The 15,092-nt window shown below is 39.1% G+C and overlaps 1 long non-coding RNA gene across 1 annotated transcript in view; it reads right to left on the reverse strand.

Moving 5' to 3' along the window:
• Nucleotides 1–15,092, reverse strand: part of LOC122556678 — a 56,271-nt gene that overhangs the window by 14,023 nt on the left and 27,156 nt on the right. The gene's annotated exons all lie outside the window — the stretch shown is intronic.

Here is a 15,092-nt window from a genome sequence, read left to right on the forward strand (position 1 = left end):
TTTTATGCATTTCAAGACATCCAACACTTTGTCCTCTGTAATATGGACATTTTTCAAGATGTCATCATCTATTTCTTTACATTCCATGTCCTTTTCCACAGTAAATACTGATGCAAAATACTCATTTAGAATCTGGCCCATCTCCTGCGGCTCCACATAAAGGCCACCTTGTTGATCTTTGAGGTGCCCTATTCTCTCCCTAGTTACCCTTTTGTCCTTAATGTATTTGTATTCTCTTTAACTTTATTTGGCAAAGCTATCTCATGTCCCCCTCTTCCCCTATCTCAAGCCCTCCTGATTTCACTCTTAAATATACTCCTACTGCCTTTATACTCTTCTAAGGATTCACTCGATCTGTCCTATTGATAACTATATCCATGCTTATAGCCAGAATGACGCTATGCTTTTGCGTTTTTGTCATAAAATGTTTTACCTCTTCCCTGTTGCTCTTTCCTTGAAACATTCATTAAGGTAAATTTTTTACTGCCTGACCCAAAAGCCCATTCCTTTGCCTAACATCCATTTTTCCCATTCATTTTTGTTTCACATTCATTTGATGTTCTCATCAAATACTCTAAGCATGGAGCTGGGAAATATATTATGGCTATTGAAGGTTTTGTGAGCATCAATTAATGTGTGTTATGAGGAAGGAACACTGGACCCAAAACGTTAACTCTGATTTCTCTCCACAGATACTGCCACACCTGCTGAGCTTTCCCAGCAATTTGTTTTGGTTCTGATTTATAGAATCCACAGTTCTTTTGGTTTTTAATTGATATGTGTATGTATTTTTTTTAAGAACATTCAGTTCTGTACATCTTCCCTACCTCAATATAGGAGTTTGTAGTATTTTCTATGTTTCTTAACAATTTCAATGGTAACGAACTACAAAATAAGTTATCAGACTGGATTTTGGCTCTGGTGCTCAGACTGGTGTTTACCAAACTAAGCACAATGTTTGCTTTTAATACTGTATCACAGTATTGTCTGACTATGATATGAGAACTGTATTCTCTCTCAGATCTCAGCCTAACTGGCCCTGAGGTGCTGTTTCACTGATGTGTTGTGTTTGTCTGTTTTGACATGTTGTGGGGCTTTGATCTTCTGGTAGCTCGTTTTTTAATGCTTGCAGAATAGATGAGAATGCTTGCTTCATCTACCAATAAAAACATTCTCCATGATTTTGTCAGGATAATTTCCTTCAAACATTTCAAATGTGATTTCTTAACAACCCAATATTGCACCCCAACTGAAGCAACCTCAAAGCAGCAACCTTGTTTCTTTTTTGAGGAGCCTCACATTATTTGCTGTTAAAGTGTTTGCGTATTGAATTGGAATGTAACACATTTATTTATGACCACGTGTTTCACACTGATGCATCAATACAAAAGTATGATCTAATTGTGTTTTTAAATTTTCAAATGAATACAACTGCTGCATGGATATCTCCATAAACATGATGTTTTGATTTACTGGAAGTACATCTTAAAACATTCAGCCAATTACAACAAGAGCAATGACTGTGGATAGTTTTACTTGAGCGATGTATTAGTCCACACAGGAGAATAATTTGGAACAATGGGCTGTATTTTACAAGGAATGGCAATCTCACCCAGATTGCCCATCCATTCCCTTTTATATGTAACAAAAGAGCCCCGCATTTCTGATACGAGATTCTGATCAGAATTCCTTCAGAAATGCAGAACCAGACTTCTATGCTGACAGGTCTTTTGCAGCATAGAAATTTAAAGGTCACAAGGGCCACTTTAACCATTGCTATTAAGTGGTAAGTACAGTATATAAGGTAAGTGTGATGTTAGGGTTCCATTAATAGAGTGACCATAACTGCACACAGCAATTCAGGTGCTACCTCACTAACATGGTTGTACAGCTGTAACAAAACTTACCGATTATTAAACTACAACTCCCAAGCAATCAAGGTCAAAATTCCATTTGCCTTCCTAATTACTTGCTGCACCAAATGCTAGCCTATTGTGTTTCATGTCCAAACCACCCAGATCCCTTTGTGCTGCATTTTTTGGAGTCATAGTCTGCCTTTTAATTCTTTCTACTGAAGAACATGACCTCACACTTTCTACATTTAATTCCATCTGTCAAGGTTTTGCCCACTTACTCAACCTATCTATATCCTTTTGCAGATTTCTTATTCCTCATCGAAACTTGCCCTCCCAACTATTTTTGTGTGATCAACAAATCAGGATACATTATTCCCTAGTCCCTCTTCCAAACTATTAACACAGATAGCAAATAATTGCGGACCCAGGGACTGATCTTTATGACACTCCACTAGTTCCGTCTGTCCAACCTAGAAAAACACCTATTAATTTCACTCGATGTTTTCCATGTGTTAACCAATCCACAAGCCAGGCTAATGCATTAATATTAGAATCATGAGCTCTTATCTTGTGCAGTAATCTTTTATTATTCATGTAATTCTGTGACTAACATACTGCTTCTGCTATTTAACATGCACTGAGTTTGTATTGTAACTTTACTAGTGTAGCTTCACTAGTTTAGCACCTCATTTTTATATATGCCTGGTGTTGTTTCTGACATAACCCTTCTACATTCATCATTGAACAGTTACTTGGCTTGATGGCAGTGGTAAAGTGAGGGATATCCCAGACCATGAGGTTACAGATTGTGACAGAATACAATTCTGCTGCTTCCTAGACAATTCTGCTGATAGCTTCCAGTGCCACATGAACGCCTAGCTTGGAACTGCTAGTTCAGCTTTGATTCTACTCCACATAACACAAAAAGACATAAAAGGACAGAGAGATGTTGTTTCTACGAATATAGTCACAGACAGAGATCTCTGCAACAAACAAATTTATAAAAATTGGTTTTCCCCAGTGTTTGTTCTCTCAGCAGTTGCTTCAACCTAATTTGGCAGTTAAATCCTTTAGGACTAGACCAATTCAGTCAGTATTGATGCTACTGTGTCACACTTGGTCATGGACATGTCGGAAGTATGTTCTGTTACATTTCTACTTTCATTGCTTTTTCCAGTGATGTTCAATCTGGTGAAGTACAGACTCATCAGCAGGTAGCCTGGTGTGTTGCTATGAAACTTCATGTTAAATCAAAATTGAGGAAGCCCAGGGCTAATCTTCCATAATTGTATGTCACTGTACAACCACTTATAGTGAGTCTATTCTGCATTTAGGACAGGACATACCTAGGGATACTGATGGAATAATTTGGGACATTGTCTGATAGGGAAGTCAGCTGCTGCTTGATAGGCTGTGAGACAGCTCTGACAGAAATCACCTGAAGTTAGTGTGTAGAACTTTGTAGGATTAGAGTGTGCCTTTGTAATGTCCAGTCCCTAAGATAACATCATGTGCTCCATCTGGTTTTGTTCTTCTTGTAACTTTTTGCAGTACATCACTGTTTATGTGACACAATGCTCACATAACCAAAATCATTGCCTGTAGATGTTGCTGCACATATGGGAATATTTACAACTTATCCACAGAAAAGACAATCTAATAAAACAGGATGATCTGCCAAAATAATATGGTGGTAGTATAAAGATAAAGACACAATGTGTTCTTTGTAAAACTACTTGAGAGAAGCCAATATTCATTATTAGTGCTGAGAAAGCAAATCTATCCAACACAGATTCTGATTATTGTTCCAAACACCAAGTACTATATTCCCACTGTGTTGAATTCTTCTATTCAATAATTAATTGTTAAATTAAAGCTACCTTAAACTAAATATAACTAAGTTTCAAGACTATAAAAATATGTGTAATAAAATGACTACACTAAGACCAGTTAAAATCTGAAAAATAATTGCAATCACTGTGAGTCAACTGGTTTGCCTAGACATTGAGATCTCTACTTATTCATTTGTTGAACTCAATGTTAAGTCCAGAAGACTGTAAAGTGCCTAGTCTGAAGATGAGATGTTGTTCCTCCAGTTGCGCTGCGATTCACTGGAACATTGCAGCATGCTGAGGAAAGACATATGGGTATGCGAGCAGGACTTTCAACAACTTTAAATTGTGAACCAGCTCCCATTTCTTCCCTTTCTTTTAGCTTGTTATTATATCCACTCTCCCCATCACCCCCCAACCCCCTCCCCCAACCCACCCCAAGAGAGATTATCTGTCCTTTAATGTCTGGCAGGATGGTTCTGCCATTCTCCCATTCCAATCACTTAACCTGAATTATCAACATCCTTTTTTCCACTAGCACCCTACACGCAGACCACCCCGCCAAACCATTGCATAAATGCTGTCCCCTCCACACTTCACTTCTGCTCTGATGAAAGGTTATCTGGACTCAAAACGTTTGCTTGCTCTCTCTCTCCATGACTGAAAAGGACTTGGAAGCAGGAATCAAAGGAACCTGACCAGTTTCTTACTGACTACTTTCAGCCAGCATCAGCTAAGTCATTCTGTGTCCCGGCAAGTGAAAGCTACCTGGCATGGAAAGATTGAATAATAACAAGTCCTGGCAAGCAAAAGGAGCAAACCTCTTGCGAGGGCTAATCGACACAGCAGCAAGAGTGGGCTGTGCGGAATGGTGGTATCTCCCATTGTTTGGGGTCGGTGACAGCAGCGCTGATGGCAAAGCCCCTCCAGCGGTCGGAGATGGCGACGGCATCAGCGGCAGCGAGAACATGGCTCATTGCAGCGATCAATGTCAGACCGCACAATGACCGAGACACCAAGCCGTATATAGGTCCGAGTGCCTGCATTGGTGATTCCAAAAATCTTTATGGAGAGAAGACTTAGACTTTGCGCGATCTGGACATTTTTCTTTTATTTCTGCTGTCCTTTTTTGAGATTCTGATTTTGTAACCACAATGGTATTGGAGAATGGTGACTTTATACACTTTTTACTGTAGTCATACATTGAGTACACATGACAATAAAATTTAATACTGCATTCTACTTCTTGAGTAAGGTTGTTGACAGCTTTGAAAACAATGATGGCAATTTAAAAAGGAAATGGTGCTGGACTGGGAAGCAATGCTAGACCTTGGGTATGTAGGATGTGCTGTGTAGGATTCAAAGCTAGAGGTTTGAATGAAGTCAAGGTTGGATGAGTTGCAAAATCATTTGCATCCAGGAGAATATTTAAGTAATTGAGTTTAGAGGTAACAAAGCATGGATATAAGCTTACATGGCAAATAAGCTAAATAGTAGTGGATTGGGTTAAATTACAGGAATGAAAATTCATCCAGTTTCCAAAAAGGAAGAGGATAAAAATGATTAAATATTTAGCAACCATGCTAGTTATACCAACAGATATTAATACCACCATCTATTTAACAAACATTTTAGTTTCAAGCAGACTAGCAAGGTTGTTGTCAGAATGACCCTTTTAGATTCAGGAAAACTGAGCATAATGTATATTCCCAACAATCTGCACTTACATTTGACAGTTTGATCGATATGCCTCAGTCTTTCAAAGGTTTAATATGAGGTCCATTTTCCTAGTATATCTAAAGGCAACCAATCAAATATTCTATTCAAGAAAGTCAGACAGTGAAGGATTGAATTGGAGCCAATTATTACAAATTTTTAGAAGCATTTATTTCCATTACAAACATTTGCATTACAAAGCACTACTTCATCCAACAGGAAAAGGAGTCATTTATTCAGTTCCTTGGGCCTATTCTGCCATTCAATTATATTTCAAACATTCAAATAAGGAACAAGAATAAGCCACTTGGCCCCTTTGAGCCTGCTCTGCTATTCAATAGTGTTTCCTTATCTCTAATTTATATGACTGCCTCCTTATATTTAATGGAGAAAGTGAGGTCTGCAGATGATGGAGATCAGAGCTGAAAATGTGTTGCTGGAACAGCGCAGCAGGTCAGGCAGCCTCAAGAAGGGCTTATGCCCGAAATGTCGATACTTCTGTTCCCTGGATGCTGCCTGACCTGCTGCGCTGTTCCAGCAACACATTTTCAGCTCCTTATTTTTAATGCTAACTCTGAGTTCTAGACTTTCTCAAAAGAGGGAAACATTCCTTCAATATCTACATGGACAAGTCCCCTTGGAACCTTATGTGTTTCAATTATCTCAGATCTGACTCTTCTAAACTCCAGAGGAAAAAGACGTTGCCTTTCTAGCCAATTTGCTCATTCTGGGCATTAGCCCTGTAAACCTTCTCTGAACTACTTTCAACACATTAACATATTGCCTATGGCAGGTGTTAAATTAACTGGCCTATAAATTCCTGCTTTCTGTCTCCATTCCTTTTTAATAAAGAAACTACATCTGCTATTTTCTGATATAATGAAATCTTCCCTCAGTCAAGGGAATTTTGGAAAATTAGGAACAAGGAGTCAAGTATCTCATTAGTCACTTCTTTTAAGATGCTAAAGGACTTTAGGGGACTGTTAGCAAGTACCTCCAACAATTTCCTTAGTTATCACTTCCCTGGTGATTGTAATTTTCTTTAGGTCCTACAGTTAAGACTGACACAAAATCCCTGTTCAATTCATCAGTCATCTACTTTCTTTTCATTATTAATTTGCCAGATTCCCTTTCAAGGGACCAATGTTTACTTTGTTCTCTCTTTTTTCTTTATCAATTATTTAATTTAGCTTGATCTCTCTCGTACTCTTAATTTTTCCCCTCTTATTCATCTCTTAGTTTTTAAGTATATATTATTAAATCTTCTGACTCCCCACCAAACTTTGCACAATTATAAACTTTTTCCTTAAGTCTGATACTATTTTTGACTTATTTTTAGTTAACAATGCATGGTTAGTCGTTCCCTTGAACCTTTCTTTCTCATTGAAATTTATCTGTTTTGTATATTCTGAAATGTATCATTAAATGTCTGTCACTGTATTTCTATTGATCAATCCCTTAATATAATTTTTCAGTTTATTTTATCTAACTTTGCTTTCATGCCTCATAATTGCCCTTTTCTTTAAGTTTAAAAGTCTAATCTTGGACCTTGTGTACTCTGTTTCCCCTTAATCTGAAAACTAAATTCAATCATATTATATTCCCTTCTAGCAAGGGGCATCTTCACAATGAGGTCATTATTTCATTCTTCTCATTGCAAAATACCAGGTTGAGCCTGCTCACTGGTCAGCTTCAGAGCATGTTGATCAAAGAAATTATGCTATTTTCATCCAGCTGATTTTTCCAATCTTTATGTAGATTAAAATCCCCCATGATTACCATCATACTCTCCTGACAAGTTCCCATTGTTTCTTCCCTTATACTCAATCCTACTGGTTGATGTTAGGGACCCTGTACACTACTTCCAAAGTGGCTTCTTCCTTTTAGTCATCTCTTATTTTGGCCTAAACTGTTTCTATTTCCTGGTTTCATAAGCTCAGGCCATCTCTCTGTATTTTGCTAACACCATAATTAATTAACGGAATCAGCCTCCAAACCTTTCCTGGCTTCCTGTCCTTTCTAGGTGTTCTATATTCTTCAATATTCAAACATTCATCTGTACAGTAATGGGTATCAGATCATTCTTATTTATTTCTATTTGCGCTTTCGGTTAATCTGTTTTGTTCCAAATGGTATGTGCATCGAAATACGGAGACTTAGTTTTGTCCAAAGCCAATGTGGTTCACAAAAGGTAAAGCATCTTGGTAGCTGGAATAATACTTTGTCATCTTCATGTGGCTGTTCACTGATAAAGCTGGGGAGTCTGAGGAGTTAAACTTGAGACTCCTTAATACTGAACCACCACCTCCAACATTTGAGAATACTACCACCTGTTAGAATATGAATGAAACTTGACATTATCCGAGACAGAGAACTCTTTTTAATTAGAATCCTGCCTTTAATTTGACAACCACCCTTCCAGCATCAAAATATTGTTTCTGTACTGTTAACCAGCAGGAAGATATAAAACAACAACTTTAGATGGGCCAATGGGCTGAGGAGTGCAGATGGAGTTTAATTCAGATAAATGTGAGGTGCTGCATTTTGGAAAGGCAAATCAGACCAGGACCTATACACTTAATGGTAAGGTCCTGGGGAGTGTTGTTGAACGAAGAGAACTCGGAGTGCAGTTTATAGTTCCTCGAAAGTGGAATCGCAGATAGATAGAATAGTGAAGAAGGTGGTTGGTATGCTTTCCTTCATTGGACAGAGAGCATTGAGTATTGGAGTTGGGAAGACATGTTGCGGCTGTACAGGACATTGGTTAGGTCACTTTTGGAATATTGTGTGCAATTCTGTTCTCCCTTTTATCGGAAGGATGATGTGAAACTTGAAAGTGTTCAGGAAAGATTTACAAGGATGTTGCCAGGGTTGGAGGATTTGAGCTACAGGGAGAGGCTGAATAAGCTGGGGCTATTTTCCCTGGAGCATCGGCGACTGAGGGGTGACCTCATAGAGATTTATAAAATCATGAGGGACATGGATAGAGTAAATAGATCAGGTCTTTTCCCTGGGGTGGGGGAATCAAGAACTAGAAGGCATAAGTTTAGGGTGAGAGGGGGAAAAATTTTAAAAAGACCGAAGGAGCAACATTTTTATGCAGAAGCTGATGCATGTTTGCAATGAGCTGCCAAAGGTGGTGGCTGAAACAATTACAACATTTCAAAGGCATCTGAATGGGTATATGAACAGGAAAGTTTGAGAGGGATATGGGTCAAGTATTGGCAAATGGGATTAGATTAGGTTAGGAAATCTGGTCAGCATGGGCAAGTTGGACCAAAGGGTCTGTTTCCATGCTGTATATCTCTATGACTCTATAATCTGCCAAACTAACTTCAACAACAGTCCATATACAGTCCGTTCTGATATAACGTGATAATTCTATTCCCGTGCCACCCTACATTAGAAGAAAATCGCATAATAGCAGCACCTTTTCAGCCAATGGGACTCGAATCGCATTATAGCCAATACAGTTAAGGAAAGTTTACATTCTACAAATAATGGTCAAAATTCTTCAATCATGTTATAGCCAATTTATGTTGAAGAAATGTACATTATAGCAGAACTGACTGCATTGAGACATCTACAGCAAGAAAGCCAATAGAAGAATGGAAACATCATTACCTCTAAAGTACATACTATCCTCTCTTGGATCCCACATCTCTTCTTTGGTATTTGGTCAAAATTGTGGAATTCCTTACTTTGCATCAACAAGGATATACAATTAATAATAGAAAGCTCATAGTACTAGAGTCATGTTTAACATTCTGACAGGGTGAGACAAAGTAGATACAGGAAGGATATTCATGATGACATGGGAGTGCAGAACCAGGTTCCATGATTTATGGATACGGTTAAACCATTTAGCACTGAGATAGAGAAAACGTTCTTCACCCTGAGACTGATGAGCCGATGGTATTTGCTACCACAAAAAGCAGTCAAGGCCAAAAAAATGTGTAATTTTGAGAAGAAGTTGGTTATAACTCTTGGAGTTTAAGGATTCAAGGTTGATGGCCATAATTGCAATGGAGGAGCAGACTTGAAGGGCCAAATTGCTTATGTCTGCTCCTATTTTCTATGTTTCCATGGTTCTAAAGGGCTTATCAGCACCTCAGGTAAAGTAGGAACATAACACAAAATGAAGGTGGTGGTGCAGAAATAATATCACTGGACTTATAATCAGTGACTGGGCGAGAGATTCAGACTCCACCATGGTAGCTGCTGGAATTTAAATTCAATTAATAAATCTGGAATACTAAGCAAGTGTCAGTAATGGTGTCATAAACCTATTGACTTTTGTAAAACTATAATTAACCCAGGAGGAGCAATTGCCAGATGTCCTCCTCTTTCATGGACCGTAATTTCCCCTCCCACAGTCAACAATGCCCTCCAGCGTATCTCCTCTACTTTCTGCACTTCAGCCTTTGAACACCTTGCCTCCCCACCAACCCATCGTCCACTCCAGGCACCTTCCCTTGCCACTGCAAGAGGTGTAAAACCTGCGCCCACATCTCCCCCCATAGCTCCCGTCCAAGGCCCCAAAGGATTCTTCCACATTCAGCAGAGACTGTCCTGCACATCCAAACACCTCACCTACTGTGTCCATTGCTCTCAATGTGGTCTCCTCTACATTGGGAAGACAGGATGCCAACTCGATGAACATTTCAGGGAACAACTCTGGGACACATGCACTAAATAACACAACCACCCTGAGGCCGACCACTTCAACTACCCCTCCCAGTCCGCCAAGGACATGCAAGTCCTAGGCCTCCTCCACCGCCAAATCTAAGCCACCTGACACCTGGAGGAAGAACACCTCATCTTCTGCCTTGGGACCCACTAACCACAAGAAATCAATGTCGATCTCACCAGTTTTCTCATCTCCCCTACCCCCACCTCATCCCAGATCCAACTCTCTAACTTGACACTGCCTTCTTGTATTGTCCTACCTGTACATCTTCCTTCCCATCTATCTGCTCCATCCTCCCCTCCGACCTATCACCATAATCTACCATATGCATCTACCTATCACCTTTCAAGCTACCTTCTCCCCCAGTCCCACTCTCCTATTTATTTCTCAGTCCCCTTTTCCCACCTCCCCCCTCATTCTTGTTGAGGGCTTATGTCCAAAACTTTGATTCTCCTGCTCCATGGATGCTGCATGATGTGTTGTGCTTTTCCAGCACACACTTATTGACTCAATCTCCAGTATCTGCAGTTCTCACTTTCTCCTAAAACTAACCTGGTCTAATAACATTCTTTAGGAAAGAAAATTTGCCGTCATTATCTCGTCTAGCCGAATGTGACTCCAGATCCACAATAATGTGGTTGACTTTTAATAACTTCTAAAATGGTCCAGCAAGTCACTCATTTCAAGGTTAGTTAGGGATGGGCAACAAATAGTGACCTTGTCAGCACTGACCTCATCCCATGAAATAACAGAGAAAAAAAATTAAGTGCATCTCTGTCAATATCGTTCACATTTTCGAAAACAAATTAAAACTGATATAAGAATCCTCAAAATGAAATGGAAAGAATCTAGAAATGCTTATTATTATTTATATGTTTGTTGCTCTGTACAGTTATCAAAATATATAAACTATATCATACAGAAAAGTTGGAATATAGAAAATGAGTAATGTAAATAATGTTTTAGAAATTTAAGTGTCAAACTTGCACCAGAAGTTCGCAACTAAATGACCCAAAACAATTAAGTTGAAAGTTTGAAAGCAATTTTGAAATTATAAAACTGTTTTTATTTACAATTCCTATATATTAACAAAAGTCCACAAAACATTTGCAATTAACAAAATAACTCGGCAGATTGTGGGTGGCACGGTGGCACAGTAGTAAGCACTGCTGCCTCACAGAGCCAGAGACCCGGGATCAATTCCCGAGTTTGCACATTCTCCCCGTGTCTGCGTGGGTTTCCTCCAGGTGCTCCGGTTTCCTCCCACAATCCAAAAATGTGCAGGTTAGTGAATTGGCGAGGCTAAATTGCCCGTAGTGTTAGGTGAAAGGGTCTGGGTGGGTTGCGCTTCAGCAGGTCGGTGTGGACTTGTTGGGCCGAAGGGCCTGTTTCCGCACTGTAAGTAATCTAATCTAATCTAAAAATATGTGTGAAGTAAGAGAGAATGTTAGAGGGTGATACATTTCACCAAGAGGTGATGCATTTTGGGAGGGCTAAGGCAATAGAGCATACACAGAATGATAGGATCCAAGCAAGTCCAGACGATCATAGGGACCTTGGTGTGCATGTTCATAGATCCTTGAAGGCATCAGGACAGATATATAAGATGGTTAAGACATTTAGGCATATAGGATAGGTGTGATAATTAATCAAAGCATTGAAAACAAGAGCAAGCATTTTATTACCTCAATTAAATTACAACTAGAGTACTGTGAGCAGTCTTGGTCACCATACAATATGAAGAAGGTGGTTACACTAGGGAGGGTACAGATGAAATTCACCAGAATGTAGTTTTCATGATTCAGCCATGAAGAGAGACTAGGTAGGTTGGGGTAATTTTCCTTAGAGAGGGAAGGTTGAAGGGGGATCTGATTGAAATGCAAATGTTCTGAGGGACATAAAAAGGCAGATCAGGAGAAACATTCCCTATTTATCACTAAAAGCATTTAAAATTAATTAGAAGCATTGGATTACTGGTTGGTCCTTTCAGTTGAAAAAGCACTAGATGAAATGTATCCCAAAATATTGATGCAAGTGAAACTGGAAATTGAAGGGGCACTCGTCATAATCTTTCCCTCAAACTTAATGGAGGTGCCAGAAGACTGCAGAATTGCAAATATCACACCCTGGTTCATTAAACAAAACTTTTAGAATAATCCCAGCAATTACAAACTAGTCAGCTTAACATTAATGGTGGGGAAGTTTCTAAAAACAATTATTCAGGGTAGAGTTAATAGTCACGTGAGAAAAAAATGTGGATTAATTTGGAAGAGCAAGCATAAACTTTTAAAGAGAAAATCATTTTAACTAACTTGTTGGGAGTTTTTTGAAGACAGAACATTGATGAGGGTAATGTTGACATGATAGACACTGAGCTCCAGGTGTTCCATATAGTGCCACAAAACAGCCTTGAGAGAAAAGTTGTAGCTCATGAATAAATGGGGCAGTAGAAACATGGATACAAAATTGGTTGAGTATTAGAAAAAGTGAGTAATGATCAATGGATCTTTTTTGTGTTGTTGGAAGGATTGTAATGGAACTTCCCAGGGGTCGATATTGGCAGCCTTGCTTTTTCTGATATATATTAATGATCTAAATCTTGGTATGCAGGGTACAATTTCAAAGATTGCAAATGATATGAAATTTGGAAGCATTATCAACTGTAAGGGAGACAGTGTAGAATTACCTAGGGACAAAGACAAGTTGGTAGAGTGTGCAGGTAGTTAAAAGAGACATTCAATGCAGAGAAGTGTGTGCTGATGCATTTTGGTAGGATAAATGTTGGCAGACAGTAGAAAATAAAGGGTACAATTCTAAAATGGATGCAGAGATAGAGGGACCTGGGTGGATATGTGCACGGGCACTGAAGGTGGCAGGACAGATTGAGAGAGCAATTAATAAAAAGTATCCTGGGCTTTTTTTTATTTCTTATTTTTACTTGACAGGTCAATTAATTTCCTCTGCTCCCTCAGCCCCTGCCACTGGCCCAGAGCCCACAGGACCACTGTCTCCTCCTCCCAACTTTGGCTGGGTTTCGGGCCCCCCCCCACAGATAGCAGCTCAGCACTCCTTCGCTGCTTTCTGAGGCACCCAAATCTGCCCTCCAGGCATCTGGACCTTAATTCCTTTGGTCATCTTCCTCCGGTCACTGGTGATTCTGCCCTTCTTCCTGCTGCCCAGTGACTTCTCCTTCCTGGCCGAGCTCCTCCCTTCCTGCTGCCATAATAGAATTTAAAGTACATGAGGTGATGCTGAACTTATGTAAGGCATTGAGTTAGAGCATTGTGTACAGTTCTGCGTGCCACACTATAGGAAAGATGTGAATATTATGGAGAGAGTGCAGAAGAAATTGATAAGAATGGTTCCAGGGATAAGTTAGGATGATAGAATGGAGATACTGGAACAGCTGGAGAGAAGAAGGCTAAAATAAAACTGATAGCATTTTCAAAATCATGAGGGGACTGGATAGAATAGATAGTGAGGAATTGTTCCTGCTCGTAGAAGGATCAATAATGAAATGACACAGATTTAAAGTAATTTGCAAAGAAGCAAATGCAAAGTGTATTTTTCATACAAAAGGTGGTGTGGATCTGGAATGTACCACCTGCACATATATTGGAAGCAGGTTCAATTGACGCTTTCAAGCAGGCATTGGATGAATACCTAAATTGAAACAAATGCAAGGATATTGGGGAAAGGCAGGAGAATAGCATGAAGCAAGATTGTTAATTAAGAGAGTCTGTATAGATGTGATGGACTGAATGTCCTTCTCCATGATAACACTAAGTTGATTCTGAAATTGGTATCGTTATTGCAACAGTACTTCTTTAAATACTGGATGCTTAGTTATTCTTTCACCAAAAACTTTTAACAAAATCAAAACTTCTCACATTGAAAAATCTACATTAAGCTAGCCATATGCAAACATACACATAAGAACACAGATAAACTTTTTTTTCAAAATTCTGGCCTTCTTATATGTCCTGAAAATGTGTTGCTGGAAAAGCGCAGCAGGTCAGGCAGCATCTAAGGAGCAGGAGAATCGACGTTTCGGGCATGAGCCCTTCTTACATGTCCATCAACATAGAATATCAAAAGTTAATTGGGAACAGGCTCAATGTTATTTTAGGAATTTGTAAATCTATCTGTTTTACTTGCATCATCTACCATTGAGTAAAATGGTTTCCTATCTACCAACTTGTTCCATGTCAAAGTTTTGTTCAGGATTCAAGGTTTGCAGCAATGCCATAATTCCTTCTTCTTTAATAGTCACAGTAAGTCTAGGCTTACGCAATTGCAAGTCTACTGGAGTTAGGCTGTGCAGAATTTCTAGAGGATATAGACTACTGTCATCTTCTTTGTCAATAGAATCAATGCTAATTTATGTTTTTAATTCAACACACTTTTTAAAAACCTTTCTCTTTCAAATCTAGTGAATCTTTAATTTTTAGAATAGCTTCTGAAAAACATATTATATCAATTGTTCCCATCATTTTGTCACACTTACAGTTTGAGGTGTACAGCATGGAATTAGGCCCTTAGGTCCAATATGTCCATGCTGACCAAATATCCAAAATTAATCTAGTCCCATTAACTAACATTCGGCCCATATCCCTCTAAACTATTCCAATTCATATACCCATCCATGTAATTTTATGAGCCTGGCATTTTACCCCTAACTCCCAGGTCAGTTCCATTTCACCTCTACCATCCCCGAACTTCCCATCAATTCCATTATTCGTGAAACAACCCATGGAACCAAAGGAATTTGATGTTGGGCTCACATTCTCCAATTTTCTTCTACACTCATTCTAGTCTCCACATCTCCCCACCCTTCCTCTATTACGACCACCACCAAGTATTACGAATTTCAGATCTCCACATGCTCTATGTGTCTTTGTAATGCGTTAGGCACAATCCACAAATATACTCTCCAACAGACATGCCCCTTAAGTCAGAAACTGGATATCGTTATTAATCAATGTTAACGGCACCATC

This window comes from Chiloscyllium plagiosum, chromosome 14 (genome assembly GCF_004010195.1).
Source record: "Chiloscyllium plagiosum isolate BGI_BamShark_2017 chromosome 14, ASM401019v2, whole genome shotgun sequence".
NCBI classification, from domain to species: Eukaryota; Metazoa; Chordata; class Chondrichthyes; order Orectolobiformes; family Hemiscylliidae; genus Chiloscyllium; species Chiloscyllium plagiosum.